Source organism: Mustela nigripes, chromosome 3, assembly GCF_022355385.1.
Source record: "Mustela nigripes isolate SB6536 chromosome 3, MUSNIG.SB6536, whole genome shotgun sequence".
In the NCBI taxonomy this organism is placed as follows: Eukaryota; Metazoa; Chordata; class Mammalia; order Carnivora; family Mustelidae; genus Mustela; species Mustela nigripes.
The window spans coordinates 123,621,796-123,645,845 of NC_081559.1; the positions used below are offsets into that span (position 1 = coordinate 123,621,796).

The 24,050-nt window shown below is 37.9% G+C and overlaps 1 pseudogene; it reads right to left on the minus strand.

Moving 5' to 3' along the window:
- Positions 1 to 11,891: 11,891 nt before the first annotated feature.
- LOC132013113 (homeobox expressed in ES cells 1-like) lies at positions 11,892 to 12,448 on the minus strand (annotated as a pseudogene).
- Between the last annotated feature and the right edge of the window lie 11,602 nt (positions 12,449 to 24,050).

The following is a 24,050-nucleotide window of genomic DNA, read 5'->3' on the forward strand; positions in this document are numbered from 1 at the left end:
CTCTGATCTCTAGTCTAGACTCGCTGACTATGCTTTGAGAACCTAATCTAAAAACTGACTGTACTTCTCAAGCTGTTCAAAGTATAAAGGAAGAAAAGCTTAGTAACTGCTAGAATTTGGTTTCAGAGAGATTTAATTACAACATTTGGAGATGTATCATTCATCCATCGCTGGTCAGAGTGATGGTCAGCCATTTTTACTAAGTCATTTATTATCTCATTCTGTAATGACTAGTCTCTAATCACCTAATTCTGTTCTACCAGCTTGTGAGATGGGAGTCTTACTCTTCTATCCTCTGCCTCAAAGCCCTAAAATAAACCCATCAGCTTGTGATCATCTTTCATTCTGCTGCATTTCAAAATTTTTCTGCTTCTGATTTTCTGATGATTTCTGTTTTTCCTGGCTGTAGAATCATAGAAATATAGTCTTTCAGAACTAAAAGTGATTTTCGGAATTATTTAATTCTGTTTTACTTAATTGAAATTTGAGAACAGGAAAGATCATACAGTTTGCCAGAGGCCTTTAGCTGGTTAGTGACAGAGTTACACTCAATATTGGGTGCCTAACCCATGACCTGCAAATTTCAGGGAGACCCAGGAGGCTCTGGCTCCACCAGACGGCAGAGCCCAGTCTGACCTGATTGGAGAGATGAAGACACAGCTGCCTGGCTTCAGAAACGCCCAAGCAGAGCAAGTCACAACATAAGGTAGAATTTGGTCAGCCCACTGAAGACAGGGTGGAGACAGGAGGATGAAATTAGAGTCAAGGGCATTTGGCAGAAGGTGAACTTCAGAAATGAGCGAGAGTAGAAGGGAGCTTACTGATCATAAATGGAAGTTGGATGTCTTCAAATGCCAAAATGCTTATCCAGACACTTGATTACATATTTTGCCAAAATCTCTACTTCAGTGAGTTTTGTTTGTTTTTGGCAAATGTGTCCAACTTCGCTGAAAGTGCTGAACACAAAAGGACACACGTGGGCTGCTCTGGTGAGAATAGATGGGAGGGGACAGGTGGAGGCAGGGAGCCCAATCTTAAGAGTCAAGAGATGATGGAGGCTTGGGTGGAGGCTTGGAGCAACCACACAGAGGGTACAAAAGGTGCATGGCAGCAAAAAAGGAGGGAGAACCCTGGAGACAGGGGAGCACCTGCAGGATAGGAACGTGGGTTGTGGGTGATCTTATTTTCTTTTAAAATTTTCCTTTTTTCCTGCCTTGGTACATGTTGTTTTATTAAGAAAAGAATAATGTCAAAATTGCTTTATTAGGTCTGAGTCTAGAATGACATTGTGGCTACTTTAAAAAATGGATTACCTTTTATTTGAGACAGTTTCAGAAAAATTGAAAAAATTGCAGAAATAGTACAAAGGACTTTGATATACTCTTCACTTAGATCCACCAATTGTTAACATTTGCAATGTTTGCACTTTCTTTCTCTTATGTGTTTTATACCCATAAAATTATATATTCTTTCTGAGTTATTGGAGAGTTCATAGCCTTTTACTCCTAAATGCTCTAAGTGTCTATTTCCCAAGAACAGGAGATCCACTATACAGCCATGTCCAGTTCTCCAAATCAGGAAACTTTATATCGATACATGATCAACATCCAATTCATAGACCTTGTGCGAATTTCACATTATGGTCCCAGGAGTGTCCTAGCCTGCAATTTTTTTCTTCTAGTTTGAGATCCAATCCAGAATCATATGTTGCATTTCGTTTTCATATCTCTTTGGTTTTCCTTGAGCTGGATCAGTTTTTCCTCCTTCTTTTGCCTTTCATGGGTTATATTTTTAAAGGGTACTGCCTGATTATTTGTAAAATATTTCTCAGCTGGGGTTTACCCATGATTTTTCTCATGACAGGATTCAGGTCATTTTTTTTGCAAGAAGTCCCACCTGAGATCAAGTGCAGCCTACTTCAGGCATCGTATTAGGGGAAACATTTTGTGGCTTGTTATTATTGCTAAAAAAGTTAATTACTGGTGATATTAACTTTATATATTAACTTTAGGGTAAGAAGACGTATTTCAAATAGTGGATTTCTTTTTAAATTGACAAAAACTCACATCTAATCCATATTCAGGTTGGGTATACCTACAGAAATGGGAATATAACACAGTACTAAGATAGTACTATCATGGGGGCGCCTGGGTGGCTCAGTGGGTTAAGATAGTACTATCATGGTGAAAATTCAGATGAGGGGAATGTTTCAAGTCTAAGGGAGTGTTAACCTAAGCAGGAATAATGTTTTCAGCTTCTGTATGTGACAGTTTCTAGGGAATTATTTGGATACATATATTTTTCACATCTGTTGACTAAATCTAAGCACCAAATGTAAATTATAGCATTCAGGGTATATTATGTATATCTGTGAACTTCTCCTTGAATGACCTCCTTGGTCCCAATTAAAAATAAACAGATTTAGTATGATGGCCCTACAATATATATTTTTAAAGATTTTATTTATTTATTTGACAGACAGAGATCACAAATAGGCAGAGAGGCAGGCAGAGAGAGGGGTCGGGAAGCAGGTTCCCCGCTGAGCAGAGAGCCCGATGCGGGGCTCGAGTCCAGGACCTTGGGATCATGACCTGAGCCAAAGGTAGAGGCTTTAACACACTGAGCCACCCAGGCGCCCCGGCCCTACAATATTTTGATAGACTCTCTACAGGTGCATAGATCACAGTGTTATTCCTAATTGTGGCTAGAAAGGAAAAGGACCTGTTTTTCTGGATCAACAACAAAAATTCATAAAGATTTTGGTTTTGGGGATGAAATATACTTTATCTGTAGGGATCCATTTAGAAGCTACTTGGTATAAGAAAATTGGTCTTAAAAGATGTTGATGGAATAATGCTTGAGTTTTCTACAAAAAAGCAATTGGGTTTCTGCGGCATCTTTGTTTTTGAACTGCTCTTGTTGGAATGTGAGTTGCCTGTCACTGGGGGTGCATTATGCATGGCAAAGGGAGGTTTGTTTATTTATTTATTTATTTGTTTGACAGAGAGAGACAGCGAAAGAGGGAACACAAGCAAGGGGAGTGGGAGAGGCAGAAGCAGGCCTTCCGCTGAGCATGGACCCCAACACAGGGCTTGATCCCAGGACCCTAGGATCATGACCTGAGCCATAGGGCAGACACTTAATGACTGAGCCACCTAGGTACCCCAAGGGTGATTTGTTTTAATAAAAGTTTTAGCCATAGCTGAAGTATATGAGTTTAGAAAGAATAGCTAAAATGCTTACTGCAGAGTGGACCCTACAATTCTTTACTTTGGGTGTAGATTGATTCTTGTTTGAATAAATCAGATTTACTAGCCATTCTGTTTTCCCAAGAACAGCAAAAAGAAAAGGTGGAGGAAGGGAAAGTGGCTGGAAATAGGATTTCAGGAACACTAGCACTCAGGGCTTAGGTGGTGCATTAGGGAGTCTGGCTGGGATAATTCTGATTTGCACTGCTATGAACCCAATTTTTTGGAACGTCATATACAGCTCAGCAGGATGAAATTGCAATGCTACCGGAGGGTGAAAACGGTAGTGGTTCTATGCTGCCATCTGGTGGTAGATTGCTGCACTGCCTTCTCTAGTGAGTCCCACTCCACTGCCCATGAGCCCTTGACCGGCCTACTGACTGAAGTGTAAAAATTGGCAAGTTTGGCCTGTTTTCTGTTATGTGCCACAGGAACTTCTCTGTTCTTCTGGTGTTCTATTCTCCATTGTGGAATAAATGTATTCTCCCCTTAGATACCTTGGTGGCCTTTGTACTGTCTCTCCATTCCCCATCAGTTCAAGAATAAGAACAAGAACACTAAGCATTTATAGAGTCCTTCCTAGCTCACTAAGTGATTTATAAATATTATTTCATTTAATCGTGGAAAAAGAACTCATGAGATACAGAGAATTATCATCCCATTTTATAGATGAGAAAGCATAAAAATGGTTGTTCATGTTGGATCATTGGCCTGTCTAGAGCCTGAACCCTTCATCTGTGCTTAGTCTTCACAGCTTGTGTGAAATTGAATAGAATATTACCCATTCTGTGTGCATTTTGCTGGTCTTCTTTCTAATTGTGTAATGAAAGATTTATCTCTTTTGAAAATATGTCAAGTATTAGTGAGTAGGTTGCAGTATTGCGGGGAGGTAGGGAGCCGTTAACTAGTGCCCCTTAAATTTGGAGCCATGTTTCTGAGATCAGCCATGATGTAGTCTGGAGAAAATGGAGTGACTTAATAATTGTGAAAGTCAAATGAGATAAGGCATGTGAATTGAATTTGAATAGTCTATACCTAAATTTATTATTATGTTATAATATTAGATTCCTAGTTAGTGTCACATGTGACCAAAACAATGTATTTAGTAAAGGTGTAAATGTTTATTTTGTGATGCTTTTGAGTTGAGTACAACTTCTTTAATTTAAAGAATAAAAACTCTATCTTATTGATTTGAAACAGATTATTTTTGTAGAATATGCAATAAATAGTACATATTTTGTATTTTTTTTAGTATAGACTTTAACCAAACATATTGGTCAACCAACCAACCAACCATTCATGCACCCTCAAAGCACAGATTCTTATTAAATTTAAGAACATGACATTGTATTAGTCACCATGTTTCCAAGAATTTCTGTTTGGTCTGGTTTTTAAAAAGATGAAATATCTATAATTAAAATACAGACTTCCGATATTTTACTTTATATTAAATATTCAACATTTTATCATTAAAATGTAGGTCTTAAAATCGTGCAAATGGTAGGCATTTAATAAATACTTGCTTCCATAGCCTCACCTAAGTTCTGAGTACTGGTTAATTCATCAGTACTATTAATACATCCAGTTTTGATTTATGAGGATCACAGGGGGAGATCCCAAGCTGTAAACGACCAGTAGATTCAGCCTTGTTTTGGAGATATTTGGAAGACCTTCCAGAGATAAACTAACACGAGATAGTAGGGAGGATGTCAGAAAGAGTTTTCTTGAAGAGACCTGGTACACATATGAGATCCTTTCAAGCTTTAGAATGAGAAAGGAAGGGAGATAATGGCAAAGTCAAGGCCAATGGCAAACACAAGCCCACAGCCCCTACATCTCTGTAAGCTGCTGAGTATGACTCACAGAACTCTGTGGGGCCCACATCGATGTGGGGGCACCAACAGAAGTGGGAGACACTGTCTTCTCTTGGACCAACAATAGTGAGAAGTGTTGAAAACTGGAACAAAGCAAAGGCACTGAGCCAGATGTTGTAGTTTGGGAACTCCCAAAGCCATTCTCAGTGTCCTTTCCCTTCCTCTACTATATGGATTGGAAAGTTTACACACTCATCTTTACAGATTCCCTTGCAGGAAGAGGTTCCCATGTGAGCTACTTCTGAGCATGAGGTGTTAGTGGAAGCCATTAGGTTGGGCTACCAGAAAAGTCCTTGCAAAGACAATTTGGTCTGGAATGCTCCCTCAGTCCTTTACCATTCTTCCTCCTTTCTTTTTCCTCTTTGGAACCAGCCCTGGATGCTTATGGCTAGATTGATTTTTTTTTTTTTTTTGACACCTTTGTATAGAAGGAATCTCCTATTTGCTGCTGAATGCATTCCTAACTGATGGAGGCTCCAGGAAGCACTGAGGTGATGTCTGTTAGTAGCTACCTGGGCCAGCCTGCTAGGGGGAGTGGGAACCAGGGATGTGGGGAGCAATGGCAGGAATGGTGGTGGGGAAGCTGGCAAATACCAATTGTGGATAAGCCTTGGTAGGTGTGTGCTCCTGAGTTTCTGCAAGCAGGGCGGGAAGTTGGACCAGAGAGCTTCACTTTGGATTTCTTCGTACTCATCAGCTGGTGTAACCTGAGGAAATAGGCTGCAAATGTATTGGTGTTTCTACTCTTGGATTTCAATATGTCGGTTTGCTGGGTTTTTGTTTGTTTGTTTGTTTGTTTACAAATATCTCTAATGTGCTTCACAGTTGCCTGTCTCAAGGTTTCATAAACTTTTCTGTGAAGGGGCATAGTAAGTGTTTTAAATGCTGCAGCTCATTCAGTCTCTGTGACACCTACTCAGTGCTCCCACTGGTGCATGAAAGTGGCCACTGACACTATATAAATAGAGGAGTACAGCTATGTTCCAATAAAACTTTATTTACAAAATAGGCGTTGGTCTGGATTTGACCCGAGAGCTCTAGTTTACGGACCCTTTGCTCTAGATCTCAGAGTGGCAGAAAAGATGATCATTTTTCTGTTCAGTTAGATTTACATGTCGCTTTAAATTATTTTTGCACTATTAACTTATACTGCAAAATTTGTTTGTTTCAACAAGATTTTTCTCAGGATTTCCTTTGCAAAATTTGGATGATGTCAAGGAGATTTTCTGGCCCAGTTGCCTTTCTGAGGCATAAACCTCCCCCAACAGTGCTTCTTTTTTGTTTTTGTTTTTGTTTTTATTCATTTAACAGAGAGAGATCACAAGTAAGCAGAGAGGCAGGCAGAGAGAGAGGAAAGGAAGTAGGCTCCCTGCTGAGCAGAGAGCCCAATGTGGGGCTGATCCCAGGACCCCAGGATCATGACCTGAGCTGAAGGCAGAGGGTTTAACCCACTGAGCAACCCAGGTGTCCCCTAGCGGTGCTTCTGAAAGTGTGTTTGTTAGGACATCAGTTCCATTGAATACCCAAAAAATGGTGATGATGATGATGATAACAAAAAGGCTAGATTTAAACACATTTGGAAAGCACTGAATTTAAAACTTAGACCAATTTCTCTACAACATCCACTCAGTCCCCCAAGCTAGAAATCTGCAGATTATTTCATTATTTATTACTTTCCCATATCAAATCTTTCTCCAAGTCCTATTGATTTTACTTCCTAATTATTTTTCCATTTTTTTCCTCTCTCTGTCTATCCATATTCCCCCAGATATTTTATTTCAGGTTGTGACTGCTCTTCATAATCAGTCCCTCCCAGTCCCAAACCCACCCGCCAGAGTCCTTGTGTCAGGATGCGAATAAGACCACGTCAATGTCCTGCTTAAAACCCAGTAATGATACCTCACAATGATACCTCCTTTCACTGCGTGTTAGATGTGCTACAAGAAAAAAATCTGCACAAAGGCCTTAGACACATCAATTTAAAGATTTTTTTTATTTATTTGACAGACAGAAATCACAAGCAGGCAGAGAGGCAGGCAGAGAGAGGAAGGGAAGCAGGCTCCCGCTGATCCGAGAGCCCGAGCCCAATGTGAGTCTCGATCCCAGGATGCTGGGATCATGGCCTAAGCTAAAGGCAGAGGCTTTAACCCATTGAGCCACCCAGATACCCTAGATACATCAATTTAAACAGAGTTCTTTACCTCTTAGATCTCTTACTATAAAATGAACATTTTGACTCTTCAAGGGAGGATATAGGTTGCAACAGTTCCCAAATTCAATTGAACTCACAGCGTCCTTTTTCCCTGGAGACTCTGAGAATGATGAATTTTCCCATCAAACCTTTTGAGAAACACTTCCTCACAGATACGACAAACAATTCAAATTAATGGGGGTTCGCTCAACTCTGTATCCCCAGGCTAAGAATTAGTTTCTCTTTGATGCTGCCCAACAGCTATTTTTTCTTGGGGACACTGTCTCCTCTCCCCTTGCAATGCAGGCTCAGCATGTGGGGAAAAGTTAGGTCTGAGGGTCAAAGAGACTGGCCTTGGAATTTCGGCAACTAGGTTACTTACTGGATGAGACCAGGAAGGCCGCAAAACTGACTCTGTTCGGTTCAGTCTCCTGTCTGAATAATAACCAAGTCTCCTGTGAACAAGGAAGGATTCTGAGAAAACCTTTTGCAACTAAAAAAAAGTTGCAGCTAAACTTAGTTTAGTTTTTGCAACTAAAAAAAGTTTTGGTTCCTTCTGCCCCTCGGAACCAAAAATCCTAGTTTCACATGGCCCTTCCTTCCAGTGTGATCCAGGTGACTCCCTCTGCTAGTATCCTTGCACTGTACAATGTCCCAGATACCCTCTTGCAAAGACTCCAATGATGCATTTAGTTGAGCATCATTTGCCTTTTGTATTAAATAAATGGGAATATACCTGGTCCTTGCCTTGTGTCAAAAATGCTTCCCCTCCCCTGAATTTATTCACAGAACAGGTGGCAGTGTTTTTTATTTGTTAATGAATAACCCCCTGGACATTAGAGGTGTGCTAGCTGCTAATTTTTATTCTTCAAAAGCTTAATTAAAGGTATTTAGGAAAAAAACACTATGTTTTAAGGAAAACATGAACAAAGTGTGGTGTATTTTTTAAAAAGATTTTATTTCTTTATTTGAGAGAGAGAGAGCAGGAGCAGAGAGAGGGGCAGAAGGAGAGAGAGAAGCAGACTCCTTGCTGAGCAGGGACCCCCCAATAAGGGACTTTAGCCCAGGACTCCAGGATCATGACTTGAACTGAAGGCAGATGCTTAACCTACTGAGCCTCCGAGGCTCCCCTCCATACCCATTTTTAAATACATCACACTTTGGGTGCCTCGGTGGCTGAGTTCATTAAGCATCTGCCTTTGGGTCAGGTCATGATCCCAGGGTCCTGGGTTTGAGCCCCACCTCTGCACACTCTGCTCAGTGGGGAGTGTGATTTTCCCTCTGCCCCTCTCCTCCACTCCTGCTCTCTCTTTCTCTCAAATAAAGAAATAACAAATCTTTTTTAAAAAATGGGTATGGGGGCGCCTGGGTGGCTCAGTGGGTTAAGCCGCTGCCTTCGGCTCAGGTCATGATCCCAGGGTCCTTGGATAGAGCCCCGCATCGGGCTCTCTGCTCAGCGGGAAGCCTGCTTCCTCCTCTCTCTCTGCCTGCCTCTCTGCCTGCTTGTCATCTCTCTCTGTCAAATAAATACATTTTAAAAAATCTTAAAAAAAATGGGTATGGAATATTTATTGAGGACATATGAAGTTTTCCTAAATATGAATCTGTTTAAAATGACCTAGAAAAATTCTTGATAAAATATGTGATGGACAGAGCAAGGATTTACATAAGACAATTTCTAGGAACAATTTATAAATGAGAAATCTCTGAAGCTTTTGCTTCTCTGTTATGCTCCATTTTCTCAGTAGATGGCACCCTTCTCCCTTTAAAGCTTTCATTTACACTAAGGTGTAAAGGGCTGACAACCCATTACAACAACTAAATCCTCTTTGCGTCTTTCCTAATTATATTCATACAGCTGTATGGCACCTGAAGTACCTTACACATAGAGAGCATTGCATGGTTAAGCCAATACTTTAAACACAATAAAGAAATTGATTCCCACGCTTTAATATATTCACAAAATTCAATTCTTCCACTCATCTCCTGGTAATTCACAGCTACACTCTTAAATATTGTCTTCTTTCCAATATTCTAACTTCATGCTACTCCAACTATAATTCAAGGAGAGTAAGCCATTCCTTTTTTCATTCACTCATTTATTCAGTCAACAATTATTTATTCAGTACCAACACACTCCAGACACCACTAACCTCAAAGGAGGCAGAGATACATGAATTAAGGTCTTTACCTTTAAAGAGCTCAACCTTACTTGGAAGAGATAAAGAGAAACAATTATATTGTGTACACAATGATACTTATTACAATGTTAGAAAAATGTATTTGGTGTTACAGGATCCCAGAGAAAGTAGACCAAGCCTAGTCTGCAGAAGGGAGTGTGGGAGAGCCCCTGGGTTATCAACATTAGCTAAGCCAAGTCTTAAGAGGTATTAGCTCAGCAAATATCACAGCAGAGCTACATTCTAGATAGGGAATATTATGGAATGGAGGTAAGGTGCATCATACTTGTATAGTTACTTCTCAGAGCAGCTCAACCTTAAATACTGTCAGTAAGTCGTCATCCTGGCTGCATATTAGATAAACTTGGGGCTTTAAAAATACCAGTTTCAGGGCATCTGGGTGGCTCAGTCGGTTAAGCATCTGCCTTCAGCTCAGGTCATGATCCTGGGGTCCTGGGATTGAGTCCAGCATTGGGATCCTTGCTCAGTGGGGAGCCTGCTTCTCCCTCTCCCTCTGCCTGTAACCCCTCCCTCCTTGTGCTCTCTCCCTCTCTCTATGTGTCAAATAGTAAATAAAATCTTTAAAAAAGTTTTTAAAAAAGGGCTCAATTTCCTAAGATGGCAGAGGAGTAGCAGGTTGAAATGACATCAGGTAGCAGGTGTTCATCTAGATAGTTATCAAACCACTCTGAACACCTACAAAACCAACAGGAGGTCAAAGAGAAAAAGAGCAGCAATTCTAGAAATAGAAAATCAACCACTTTCTGAAAGGTAGGACATGCAGAGAAGTGAATCCAAAGCAACAGGAAAATAGACTGCGGTGGGGAGGGGCCAGCTCCCAGCAAGCAGAGGAGAAATGGAGCACAAAATCAGAACTTTTAAAAGTCGGCACCACTGTGGGACATCACTCCAGATGCTAAGCAGGGGTGGAGCCCTTGCAGGAACAGCCTGGTTTCAGGTCCCACAGGGTCACAGAAGTATTGGGGTGTCTGAGTGTAGCATAGCTTGCAGCTATTAGAGTGGGGAAGCTGGCTACAGAGATGAAGCACAGGCGTGAGCTCTCAGCTTGGGGTTACCTTAAACTGTGATCCGTGGCACAGTCAGACCACTGCTCTTTGAGCAGGGACCTCACAAGTGGTAGATCTGGGGATACCCCCCTGGAAGAGTGGCAGGGATCTGGTGGCTTTGGAGACTCCAGGTGGGACTCTGTGGGTGAGACAGAGATGCTCAGTCATAGGCCAGGTGAGCTCAGAGCACGGCCAGAGGCCAGGGAGATGGGAGTGATTGAGTGCTTTTCTCCAAGGGCACACTGAGGAGGGGGGGCCCTAACTCTTGGCTCCTCTGGGCTGGAGATTGGGAGGCCACCATTTTCATTCCCATCCTCCAGAGCTCTACAGAAAGCGTTCAGGGAAGCAAAGCTTCTGAGAGCAAACCACAGCAGATTACCTAGCTGGGACCCTGGCAAGGGTGGTGCAATTCCTCCTCACACAAAGACACTTGAGAATCACTACAACAGGCCCCTCCCCCGGAAGATCAACAAGAACATCTAGCCAAGACCAAGTTCACTGATCAAGGAGAACAGTGGAATTCCAGAGTAGGGGAGAGCAAAGCCTGGGATTCATGGCTTTCTCCCCATGATTCTTTAGTCTTGCAAAGTTAATTAAATTGTTTTAATTTTATATTTTTTCTTATTCTAATTTTTTTAAACTTTTATTTTTTCCTCTATTAACGTTTTTTTTTTATTTTATTTTAAATTTTTGCATTTATTTCCAGGTAGAATCTTTTTACAATGTATGTATGAATAGGAAACTGATACCTTTCTATCTCTACCTCCCCATAATGATTTTGCTTAGAAAAACAAAAAAACTTGAAACTGGCATGCTAGAAGGATTTGTATTGATAGATGGTGAAAAATTTTTGCTGCTTTATGCCAGAAATTAAGAGAAACTAATAATCCCGTTTCAAAATGCACTTAAAGAAGAGTAATTGAAACAGATCATATCTTTGTGCCATTCTTCAGATTATTTTACTTGAATTGTTTTGTAAATTGAATCCAGCTTGTGGAATCACCTAGTCATGAGTTTGCTGATTTTACTGAACTAATTTATTAGATTAAATTTGCTTAACATTTATTAGATTAAATTCACTTAAAAAATAGCTGGCTTTTTCTGAAAATTTTATTAAAATATATAGGAAAGGGCTTTATTGTAACTAAAAGTGCCCAAGTATAATAGGTACCATGTTATAACAGTAAATATTTACAATATATTTTAGGGAAAAAATGACAACACTCAGATTAAATGCAGAAAAGAAAACATCACATTTTTATCACTTGATATTTCCATTGATTTTTCATGGTCTGCAATTGTAAGAGAATCTCAAATGTTTAGATTTCTATCTATTCCAGGAGATTCGTGTTGAAATTTTTTTCCCCATTAGAAACTGTGATTCTCTATGGGACCTTTTTAGCTTTGCATGCCGATTTTGGAACCAGATCTGGATTCTGTCTTCCTCTAGATTCAATTTTTGAGCTAAGTCTTCTCTGATGTCAATGCCAGGATAGCAGTTAACTCTAAAGACATTTTCTAACACTTCAATCTGGTTTTGAGTAAAAGCAGTTCTGGGTCTCTGGCCTCGATACCAACTCAGCTCTCTTTTCAATGAAAGTCTTTCTGAGGTTGAAAAGTAATTTTTGTATTTCAAAAATCTTTCTTCTGGCACTGGGTGATCCACAGTACAAGGGAAGGATATCCCATTGGGAAGGCTTGGGATATGCACACATAGGTTAACATCTTTCCCTGAGGAGCCGCAGGTGTCGGCCCAGGGCCTGTGGGGTTTCATTGAGGGAACACAGTCTTTCTTCTGGTACAGTCCTAAAATGCTCTCAATGGAAAAGGAGCAGGGCGAGGGTTTGCTTTCCCCAAGCCGAGCACCTTCCGGAAGACTGGGAGCCATCCTCGAGTGGGTTGCCCGGAACAACAGCTCTGGCCTCTCCCTGCCTCTTGGCTGGCTCTGCCCCATGTGTACAGGGCTGGGATCTTCCTGCAGTTCACCTTATGGCTCCGCAGACCCCCTATTAATGTTTTATAACTAGTTTATGTTAACAATAACTTTCTTAAAAAATCTTTTTGAGCCTTTATTATTATAGTCATATTTTGTCCTTCATTGTATCTAACTTTATCTTTTGTATACATATAGGGTTTTTTCTTCTAAAAAATTTTGGGACACAACTTCTTTTAATAGATCGAACTATACCCTAAATCTAGCTCAGGGTTTGTTCTAGTCTCCGCCCTGAGCAAATTCTCTCCACTTTCTTTTTCTTTCTTTTTCCAACCAACCTATATTATCAACTCCTTTTTTAGAATTAAAAAAAAAATTATATTTACAGTCATATTCCATCCCTTCATCGTGTTTACCCTTATTTGTGTGTGTGTGTATATATATATATATTTTTTTTCTTTTCTTTTCTTACTTAAAATTTTGGGACATAGCTTCTTCTAAGAGACTGAAATACTCCCAAAATCAAGTGGGTGGCTCTGTTCTATTCACCAGATAATACATTTTATCTTTTTCTTATTTATTTATTTATTTATTTATTTATTTATTGGAACTTCTTTTTACCCTCTATCTTCTCCCCATGATTTGGGTTCTCTTTTGATTTAGTTAATGCACATTATACTGGGGTCTTTGCATCCTTTTAGTATTTTATTCTCTCATTTATATATTCTTATCTGGATAAACTGACCAGGTAGAAAAAGTCTCCACAAAAAAACCCAGCCAACCAAAGAAACAAAAAAACAAGAGGCAGTACCAAAGGCTAGGGACCTAATCAATATGGATGTTGGTAATATGTCAGACCTAGAGTTCAGAATGACAATTCTCAAGGTACTAGCTGGGTTTGAAAAAGGCATGGGAGATATTAGAGAAACCCTGTCTGGGGAAATAAAAGCCCTTTCTGGAGAAATAAAAGAACTAAAATCTAACCAAGTTGAAATTTTAAAAAGCTATTAATGAGGTGCAAAAAAAAAAAATGGAGACTCTTACTGCTAGGATAAATGAGACAGAAGAGAGAATTAGTGATATAGAAGACCAAATGACAGAGAATAAAGAAGCTGAGCGAAAGAGAGACAAACGACTCCTGGACCACGAGGGGAGAATTGGAGAAATAAGTGATACCATAAGACAAAACAATATTAGAATAATTGGGATTCCAGAAGAAGAAAGAGAGAGGGGGCAGAATGTATATTAGAGCAAATTATTGTAGAGAATTTCCCTAATATGGCAAAGGGAACAAACATCAAAATCCAGGAGGTGCAAAGAACCCCTACAAAATGAATAAGAATAGGTTCACACCTTACAAGTCTTAGTGACAAAGAGAAAATCCTGAAAACAGCCCAGAACTGTAACATACAATGGTAAAAATATTAGATTGGTAGCAGTCTTATCCACAGAGACCTGGCAGGTCAGAAAGAACTGGCATGATATATTCAGAGCACTAAATGAGGAAAAACATGCAGTCACGAATACTATATCCAGCTAGGTTATCACTGAAAATAGGAGAAATAAAAAAAACTTCTAGGACAAATAAAATCTAAAAGAGTTTGTAAACACCAAACCAGCTCTACAGGAAATGTTGAAAGGGATCCTCTAAGTAAGCAAAGAGAGAGCCTAAAAGTAGTAGACAGGAAAGGAACAGAGACAATATACAGTAACGGTCACCTTACAGGCAATACAATGGCACTAACTTCATATCTCTCAATAGTTACCCTGAATGTAAATGGGCTAAATGCCCCCATCAAAAGACACGCGGTATCAGAATGGATAAAAAACCAAAGCCCATCAATATGCTGTCTACAAGAAACTCATTTTAGACCCAAAGACACCTCCAGATTTAAAGTGTGGGGATGGAAAATAATTTACCATGCTAATAATGGACATCAAAAGAAAGCTGGGGTGGCAATCCTTATATCAGATACATCAGATGTTAAGCCAAAGACTATAATAAGAGATGAGGAAGGACACTATATCATATTTAAAGGGTCTGTCCAACAAGAAGATTGGACAATTTTAAATATCTATGCCCCTAACATGGAAGCAGCCAACTACATAAACCAATTAATAACAAAATCAAAGAAACACGTTGACTATAATACAATAATAGTAGGGGACTTTAATACCCCCTACACACTGAAATGGACAGATCATCTAAGCAAAAGATCAACAAACACACTGGACCAGATGGACATCACATATATATTCCGAACATTCCATCTCAAAACAACAGAATACACATTCTTCTCTAGTGCACATGGACCATTCTCCAGAATAGATCACATCTTGGGTCACAAATCAGGTCTCAACTGGTACCAAAAGATTGGGATCATTCCCTGCGTATTTTCAGACCACAATGCTCTGAAGCTAGAACTCAATCACAAGACAAAATTTGGAAAGAACCCAAATACCTGGAGGCTAAAGAGCATCCTTCTAAAGAATGAAGAAGTCAACCAGGAAATTAAAGAAGAATTGAAAAAATTCATGGAAACAAATGATAATGAAAACACAACTGTTCAAAATCTGTGGACACAGTAAAGGTAGTCCTGAGAGGAAAATATATAGTGATACAAGCCTTTCTTAAGAAACAAGAAAGGTCTCAAATACATAACCTAACCCTGCACCTAAAGGAGCTGGAGAAAGAACATCAAAGAAAGCCTAAACCCAGCAGGAGAAGAGAAATAATAAAGATCAGAGCAGAAATCAATGAAATAGAAACAAACAAACAAAAAAAACCGATAGAGCAAATCAATTAACCTAGGAGCTGGTTCTTTGAAAGAATTAATAAGATTGATAATTCCCTGGCCAGACTTATCAAAAAGAAAAAAGAAAGAACCCAAAGAAATAAAATCATGAATGAAAGAGGAGAGATCATAACAAATACCAAAGAAATACAAACAATTATAAGAACATATTATGAGCAACTATATGCCAGAAAATTTGACAATCTGGAAGAAATGGATGCATTCCTAGAGACATATAAACTACCAAAACTGAACCAGGATGAAATAGGAAACCTGAACAGACTCATAACCAGTAAGGAGATTGAAGCAGTCATCAAAAATCTCCCAACAAAGAAGAGTCCAGGGCCAGATGGCTTCCCAGGGGAATTCTACCAAACATTTAAAGCAGAATTAATTCCTATTCTCCTGAAACTGTTCCAAAGAATAGAAATGGAAGAAAAACTTCCAAACTCATTTTTTGAGGCCAGCATTACTTCAATCCCAAAACCACACAAAGACCCCATCAACTAAGAGAATTACAGACCAATATCCTTGATGAACATAGAAGTGAAAATTCTCACCAAATTACTAGGATCCAACCAAGAGGATCCAACAGTACATTAAAAGGATTATTCACCACAACAAAGCGGAATTTATTTCAGGGCTGAAAGGTGGTTCAATATCCACAAATCAATCAATGTGTTACAACACATTAATAAAAGAAAGAACAAGAACCATGTGATACTCTCAATAAATGCTGAAATAGCATTTGACAAAGTACAGCATCCTTTCTTGATCAAAATTCTTTACAGTGTAGGGATAGAGGGTACATACCTCAATGTCATCAAAGTCATCTATGAAAATCCCACCACGAATATCATTATCAATGGAGAAAAACTGAGAGCTTTTCCGCTAAAGTCAGGAACATGGTAGGGATGTCCATTATCACCACTGCTATTCAACATAGTACTAGAAGTCCTAGCCTCAGGAATCAGACAACATAAAGAAATTAAAGGCATCCAAATTGGCAAAGAAGTCAAATTATCATTCTTTGCAGATATGATACTTTATGTGGAAAACCCAAAAGACTCCACTCCAAATATGCTAGAACTCATACAGGAATTCAGTAAAGTGTCAGGATATAAAATCAACACACAGAAATCAGTGCCTTTATATATACCAACAACAAGACAGAAGAAAGAGAAATTAAGGAGTCAATCCCAATTACAATTGCACCCAAAACCATAGATACTTAGAAATAAACCAAACTAATGAGGCAAAGAATCTTTACTCAGAAAACTATAAAGTACTCATGAAAGAAATTGAGGAAGACACAAAGAAATGGCAAAATGTTCCATGCTCATGGATTAGAAGAACAAATATTTTGAAAATATCTATGCTACCTAAAGCAATCTACACATTTAATGCAGTCCCTATCAAAATACCATCCACTTTTTCCAAAGAAATGGAACAAATAATCCTAAAATTTATATGGAACCAGAAAAGACCTCAAATAGCCAGAGGAATGTTGGAAAAAGAAAGTCAAAGTTGGTGGTATCACAATTCCAGACTTCGAGCTCTATTAGAAAGCTGTCATCATCAAGACAGTATGGTACTGGCACAAAAGCAGACATATAGATCAATGGAACAGAATAGAGAGTCCAGAAATAGACCCTCAACTCTATGGTCAACTAATCTTTGACAAAGCAGGAAAGAATGTCCAATGGAAAAAAGACCATCTCTTCAACAAATGGTGTCTGGAGAGAAGGTCACAGGTTCAACCTGTTAGTAATGACTTGCGGCAGTTGCGATGGTGTACAGGGGGTAAGGGAGATCTGAGCCGTCACCCACAGCAAGTGTGACATTCTTATTATAATTTGAAAGATACAGGAAAAAGAAGTAACAAGCAACAGCCACCAAAAAAATCACCCTCAGTCATATTACCCATGGAGGCAATGCCAAAGATATTTTTGGTACATGTCTACCTCTAAGGTCTTCTCCAAATGATTTTAAATTTTATATCGTTTGGATTATACACAATTTGTTATCCTATTTTTTATAGCCTTGGATCAGTTGTTAGGAGCACTTTTCACTTATAAGAGTTTTAGAAACATATTTTTTAATGCAATAATTTTAGACATTTCTCATCACAATGAAAAGTTAAATGTAAGAGCAAGTAGCAAGCTCTGATTTCATAGGATATTTTCAAATTTCAGGGTTTGGCTATGGCTTGTTATAGGTTGATAACTATTGCTGGTCAGGTGTGAGGAGAGAAGATGGATACTGCACTGGTAGGTGCATAAAGGGCAGGACCTGGCGGGTCTGTGCCCAGAAAACCTTCTATTCTCAGGTGACAAGTCTGTAATGATTGTAAAGGGACCATATTCACAGACCTATTATACTAGGATCCAATAATTCAAATGTTTACTTCGGATGGCAGATAACACAAATACATAAGCATTGGGCCAAGATAAAGTGTACATGCACAAGGGAGAATATTGCCAAAACACATTACACAACACCTTCTGATTAATTTAGCTAAAATCCAGAATTGGGGTGTGTGTGTGTGTGTGTGTGTGTGTGTGTGTGTGTGTAAACTTTGGGTTCTAAAGAGGGCCCGTTTTTTTCAGACAAAATTTAGGGAAAAATCAGTAATGAGTGATGACTTTCCTTTGTAATGTTCATACTAACTTTTGTGTTGCTTGGGTAAAGGCCGAGACAGAATGAGGTTCTCATACTCGGAGAATGGCCTCAGGTGACATACTACATATCTGACACATGAAGTAATAAAATTGTATAGTAACAACCTCTAGCTGCCTGATCTTTTAATCTCACTCCTCCTTTCTGAATTTCAAATTGTTCTCACTCCAGTTTCTACCCTCAGCCCACCTTCAAACAAGCCTCGTGGCTTGGCTGTGGAACTTGCCTTGGAAACCTCCACAAGGAACACTTCTATTGAAGGTATCCTCTTTGGCCAATCCCAAACTCTACTGATATTTTTCTTAAAAAAAAATTGTGTAGATGGTAAATAGAAAAGCATCAACTCCTCATAAAGATGAGTGTAGAAGAAAGAGCTGGATTCAGTATCACTTATAATATAGAAGAAGGAACAACAATTGTAGACATGAAGAGATTTAGAATTAATATAAGTATTACCAATGATATACGTTTTATGAGCATGGAAAATTGAATGAAATGACCGCATTCCTAGAAAGAAATACAAAGACAAAATTGATCCAAGCGGAAATAGGGAGGGGCTCCTGGGTGGCTCAATCTTTAAGTGTCTGCCTTTCGCTCAGGTCATGATTGGGGTCCTGGGATGAGCCCCACATCAGGCTCCCTGCTCAGTGGGGAGCCTGCTTCTCCCTCTCCCACTCCCCCTGCTTGTGTTCCTTCACTTGCTGTGTCTCTCTCGCAAATAAATAAGATCTTAAAAAAAAAATAAAAAGAGGAAATAGGGAACTTGGATCAACCGGTAAGAACTAAATATATGGAAATGACGCCAATATCCTCCCTCTCAAAACCCACCAGCCCATTCAGTTTTATACGTACAGTTTATAGAATTTTCAAGGAAGAGCTAATTCTGGTTTAATGCAAGTTATTTCAGAAAACTGAAAAAACACACTTATTTATGATCTTAGTAAAAGAAACTTCTGATAAATTAGGAATGTAAGGAAACTTTATTCACTCGATAAATTTTATATGCCAAAAGATTTCACATTCACTGAATGGTAAATATTGAAGTATATGAACTATTTACTTATTCAAGAAGCTTTATATACATTCCTTTTAAAATGAATATAAAACTTTTTTCACTATAAAGAAGTTTTATATATTTATCTACTTGGACTCACTAGCCTTTTAGTCTTAATCAGATTTTAATCTTTTTAGAATGGCTTGCCCTGCTCTAAGACTCTCTTTGGATTTTCTCATGTTTTTCTTCTAGTACCTTTATGTATTTTTAGTTAAATTTTCTCATCTTTTTCTTAATAAATTGAATTTTCTCATATTTTTATTCTAGTACATTTAAATCTTTTATTTATTTGCAGTTTGTTCTACTATAGTGTAAGGTATCTTATTTGTTTTCCTGTTGTTCCAATGCCATTAATTAAGAAACCCATCTTTCTACCACTCTGCTGGAGAGCCCTTTCTTACTCTGCACCACTTAAAACTCCTAGCCTTCACACCACTCAATAAAGGGGTTGTTTGCTCAATATAAAAATAAAATCCAGTTAGATTTTTAAATGAACTTTTATATACTGCCTCTAAAACTTTAATGGGGGAATTAAGGTCTAAGTTCCACGAGAATCTGCCAACCTTTAAAAAAAAAAATGCATCTGGGACTTTTCTATCAGATATGAGGACAACTACAAACTTCTCAATTTTGCTGATTTCTTTTACTTTCTTTTCTCATTTCAAGAATTTTATGATTCCATTTTATCTTCTTTAACTTTTAGGTTTAAGATTTTCTTCTCTTTTTTTTGGATTCCTAAGGTGGAAGCTCAGATTATTGACTTGAAAATATTTTATTTTTTCTTAATGGATACATGTAATGATGTAAATTTCCCCGTAAGCACGACTTTTGCTGCATTCCATCCATTTTGGTAATTTGTATTTTCATTTTCATTTAGTTAAAAATATTTTCAAGTTTATTTTCAGACTTCTTTGACTCATGGCTTATTTAGAAGTATATTGTTTAATTTTCAAACATTTGGAAACATTGCAGATATATTTTTGTTATTGAGTTCTAGCTTAATTCCATTTGGTCAGGGTACCTACTTTAATGTTTTTAATTCTTGTAAATTTATTATGATGTGTGTGAGAGTCTAGGATGTGGTCTATCTTGGTGGATGTTCCAAGATAGAGATGAACTTAAGAAGAAAATATATTTTCCTGTTGTTGGATGGTTTATTTTATAATGCCAATTAGATCAATTGATAGTGCTCTCCAGGTGATCTGTATCTGTACTGATTTACCATTTACTTTATCTATACACTTACTGATGAAAGGCTATTGAAGTCCTAACTATAATAGTGGATTTGTCTATTTTTCCATTCAGTTCTATCAGTTTTTGCGTTCTGTATTTTGGTTCTCTGTTGTTAGATGCATACATATTTAAGACTGTTACATCTTCAAAGAGAATTGACCCCTTTATCGTTAAGTAGTGCTTCTTTTTATCCCTGATAAACCTCCTTGTTCTGAGGTTTGCTTTGTCAGAAATTAATATATCTGCTCCAGCTTTCTTTTGATTAGTGTTAGTATAATATATCTTTCTCTAAACCTTTATTTTATCCTGAGTCTTTATAGTTGAAGTATATTTATAGTAATATATAGTTGAATCCTGTGCTGTGTTTTTTTAATCCACCTTGAAAATCGCTGTCTTTTAATTGGTGCATTTATCTATTCACATCTGAAGTGATTATTTATGTAGATGAATAAAGCATTTTCTATTTGTTGATTTGTCATTTGTTTTTGTTTCCTTCCATCCTTTTCTGCCATTTTTGATTTAATTGAGCATTTTATATAATTCTATTTTATCACCTCTTAGTGTGCCAGTTATACTTCTTAAAAAATTTTAATGGTTGCTCTAGAGTTCACAATACATAGTTTTGATTAATCTGAATCCACTCTTAAATAACACTACTCAGTTTTATGTGGCATGCAACCCTTCCTTTCTCACCTCTTTTTTGATCTTCAGACTTGTCTCTGGTTTGCCATAGCTTGCATGTCCTGGATTGCAATTCCTTTGTTATTCCCAAAGAAACCCATTTGGCTGGTAAAATCATGGGCTGTTCTACTTTTAAGGTTGACATTACTTGGTGTCAGAGAAATAAGATTCACAAAAGACCTCAACAGCTCCAAGGCTGGTGATCAAACACTTGCCAGTACCCACTGAGGTCATTGAACTCCCTGCTTTGTCCCTGACCCTGGAATTTGAGGGTATGTTTTCTCCTGCATTCAAGCTGTAGTCTCTTTGTGTTTTGAGCTCTGCAGACTGTATTTAGGGATCTATTCAAAAGCTTTGTCCTCTTTGTTTTCATGAGGGCTTTGTCCTTTCTGGGGAGTACTTGTTTGTTTTTGTGAACCTCTGGTTTTGAGTAATGGGATCTCAATCCTCTAAATACTTTGTGGAGAGTCCCCCACATCCACTTCAAGGGTTCCTGTTGGTTTTATGTTTAAAAACTGTGGTCCTTTCTCAGGTGCATTTTTAACCAAATGGTCCAATTTAACTAGAAATAATTTAAAATTTCAATGGTCATTATGGGGGACTTTCTTTCTTTCTTTTAAAAAAGATTTCATGTATTTGAGAGAGAGCATGTGAGAGAAAGCGAAGCGAGAGCATAGGGGAGGAGCAGAGGGAGAAGAAGGCTCCCTGCTGACATAGGACGCAATTCCCAGACCCTGGGATCATGACCTGAGTCATGATCAACTAAGCCACCCAAGCACCCTGGGAAATTTCTATTTTGCCAAACTTGTTTTTCTCAAAAGTAAATTGGAAAGCTGCATCTCCAAAATTGAAAGACAAAGAGAATGAGATACCTATTTTAATTGGCATACAGAAGCCTCCAAAAGATTTCAGAATATCAGAATAATTTCATTGAAAAATTCATGGCAAAAGGCCCATGAAAAAGTAAAGAGATAAAAGGTATCTCCCACAAAAGATTATAAGACTGACCTATAAGACTGATGTAATTCCCCTTTACTTTCTTTACCTGAGTACTCAGTCTAGTACTAAGTATTGTCTAGGATTGCCTTTCTATTCTGAAGAGATAATTAAATGGTTACCTTTTGAAATAAGACCACCCAACGCTACGGGTGATTCTCTTCAGGTATTTTGCAATCCTTGGTCAAATGCCAAACTAGGAGTCATAGTTAAAGAATTTCTTAAACCAGGGAGGATTCTTGAAAGATTTTGTGAATTGATTACCTATTGCACCTCGTCTTGAGAGGAAAATAAAATCTCACATTCTTCCTTCCTTTCCAAATCCAGAAAAATTCATTATTGATACTCTTTCTCCCAGGCAGGGATGACTATGGCCTCCTTGCTTGCCTCAGTTTACAAACTTGGCTTGGCTTTCTGCCTGACTGGGATGTGCAGGTTGTCAGTCCTTTTGGTAATCTTTGGGAGTGACTATCAATCTTGTGATGATAATATCTTTATATTCTCCTTGAGGATGTTTCCTGGGTCCATAGAGTTGTTTAATGTTGTCAGAAATATGCACTGTTTGTCCCAGGTACAACCTGGCAAGACATTTGGAAGGATTTACTAACTTTGTGATCAGAAATTTGGTCAGATTGGAAGCTGGTATTCAGAGCCTGATAGAATTTTGTTTTTAGATTTTCTCCTCTAAGGTAAATGTACTCAGAGGGAAAGAAAAGCATGCTAACAGGTGAATGGTGGATGGATGTGCCAATCCTTTTGTATCACTTAGATGGCAACTGAATTCTTCCATGAATTAAAAAGGCTGTGCTTGTACAAATTTAGTCTTTGCATGACCAGAGGTGTGGCTCCAAAAACAACTTGAAGCCCACCAATCCCATTTATCAATCCCCAAACCTCTACCATTCATCCCAAAAAGCTTGTACATATTGTCCCAAGGAAATAAAATTCTTGCATTTTTTTCCCCAAATGCTTTTGAGGTGTCAAGATTCTACTCAGGGTCTTCTCCAGAGCTCTTATCTGGACAATGTCTTTGATATGCAAACTTCAAGGAGGCAATTTTTATCAGAAGGCTAAGGAAAGGAGGAAAGGTTATTTGAATAGACTTGATTTCTTTTATAACTAGTGAGCTTTGTATTATTTTAATTAATTCATGATAGTAATTTTAACATGGGAACTTTAAGGTCTCTGTTTGCATCTCTCTTGTATGTTCGTGTGTGTCTACATATGTAGATGCGTAGTTGTATGGTATTTTTTACCTCCAGATGATATTGCTAAAATTAATATTTAAAAGAGATCTATTTAATTAACATAAGGAAAACTAAGCAATTAAATAAATTAGGTTCTTAGAAATATAATAGAAACTTAATCCAAATGAATTACGGGTTCATGTGATTTAGGAAAAAATTCAGTATTTAAGCTACTTTAAGTTTGTTGCTTTAATTAAAATAGGCACTTTTTAGACTTTTCAGTAGTAAATAAAATACTTTTAATTATCTGAGGCTTACTAAAGATTAAATGTATTCATGTTAGGTATTAAAATTTGTCAGCGAAAAAGATAATTTAAGATGATGGTTAGCTGTTTAATATCTCATGAGATTTTCATGACAAATCTTAATGTAATATTAAGAATATTTATTATTAAAATGATGCAAGAAGAAGTTTACAAATGAACTTTTCAGCAATACTCATGTCTACTTAAATGGATTATCCAAGTCTTTTTGGTAACTTAAAACCTTAGAATTTTGCTAAGTTAAATTAGATGATGGATAGTCACTAAATATCTAGATCATTTCCAAACAAAATAAAATACTGATACATTAATTATGAATGGAGTTTTATCTACTTTTGGTTTCTTATGACTAAGAAACTAAAAGATATTTAGATGTGTTAGTGCTGTGTTATGAAATTTAAAAAACATATACTTTAAGAAATTATAAAATGTGCTAATAAATTTGCCAGTCTAAAGAAGGCTGATGTAACTTTGCTTACTTCTTAGCTTTCACTAGAAGTTAAGCTTTCAGAGGGTTAAGAATTCTAATAAATGATAGGCACTTGGTGACCTTTTCAAGTCATTGGCAATGCAGGTTGGGGCAGCCTGACCTGGGGGTTCTGGGTTAAG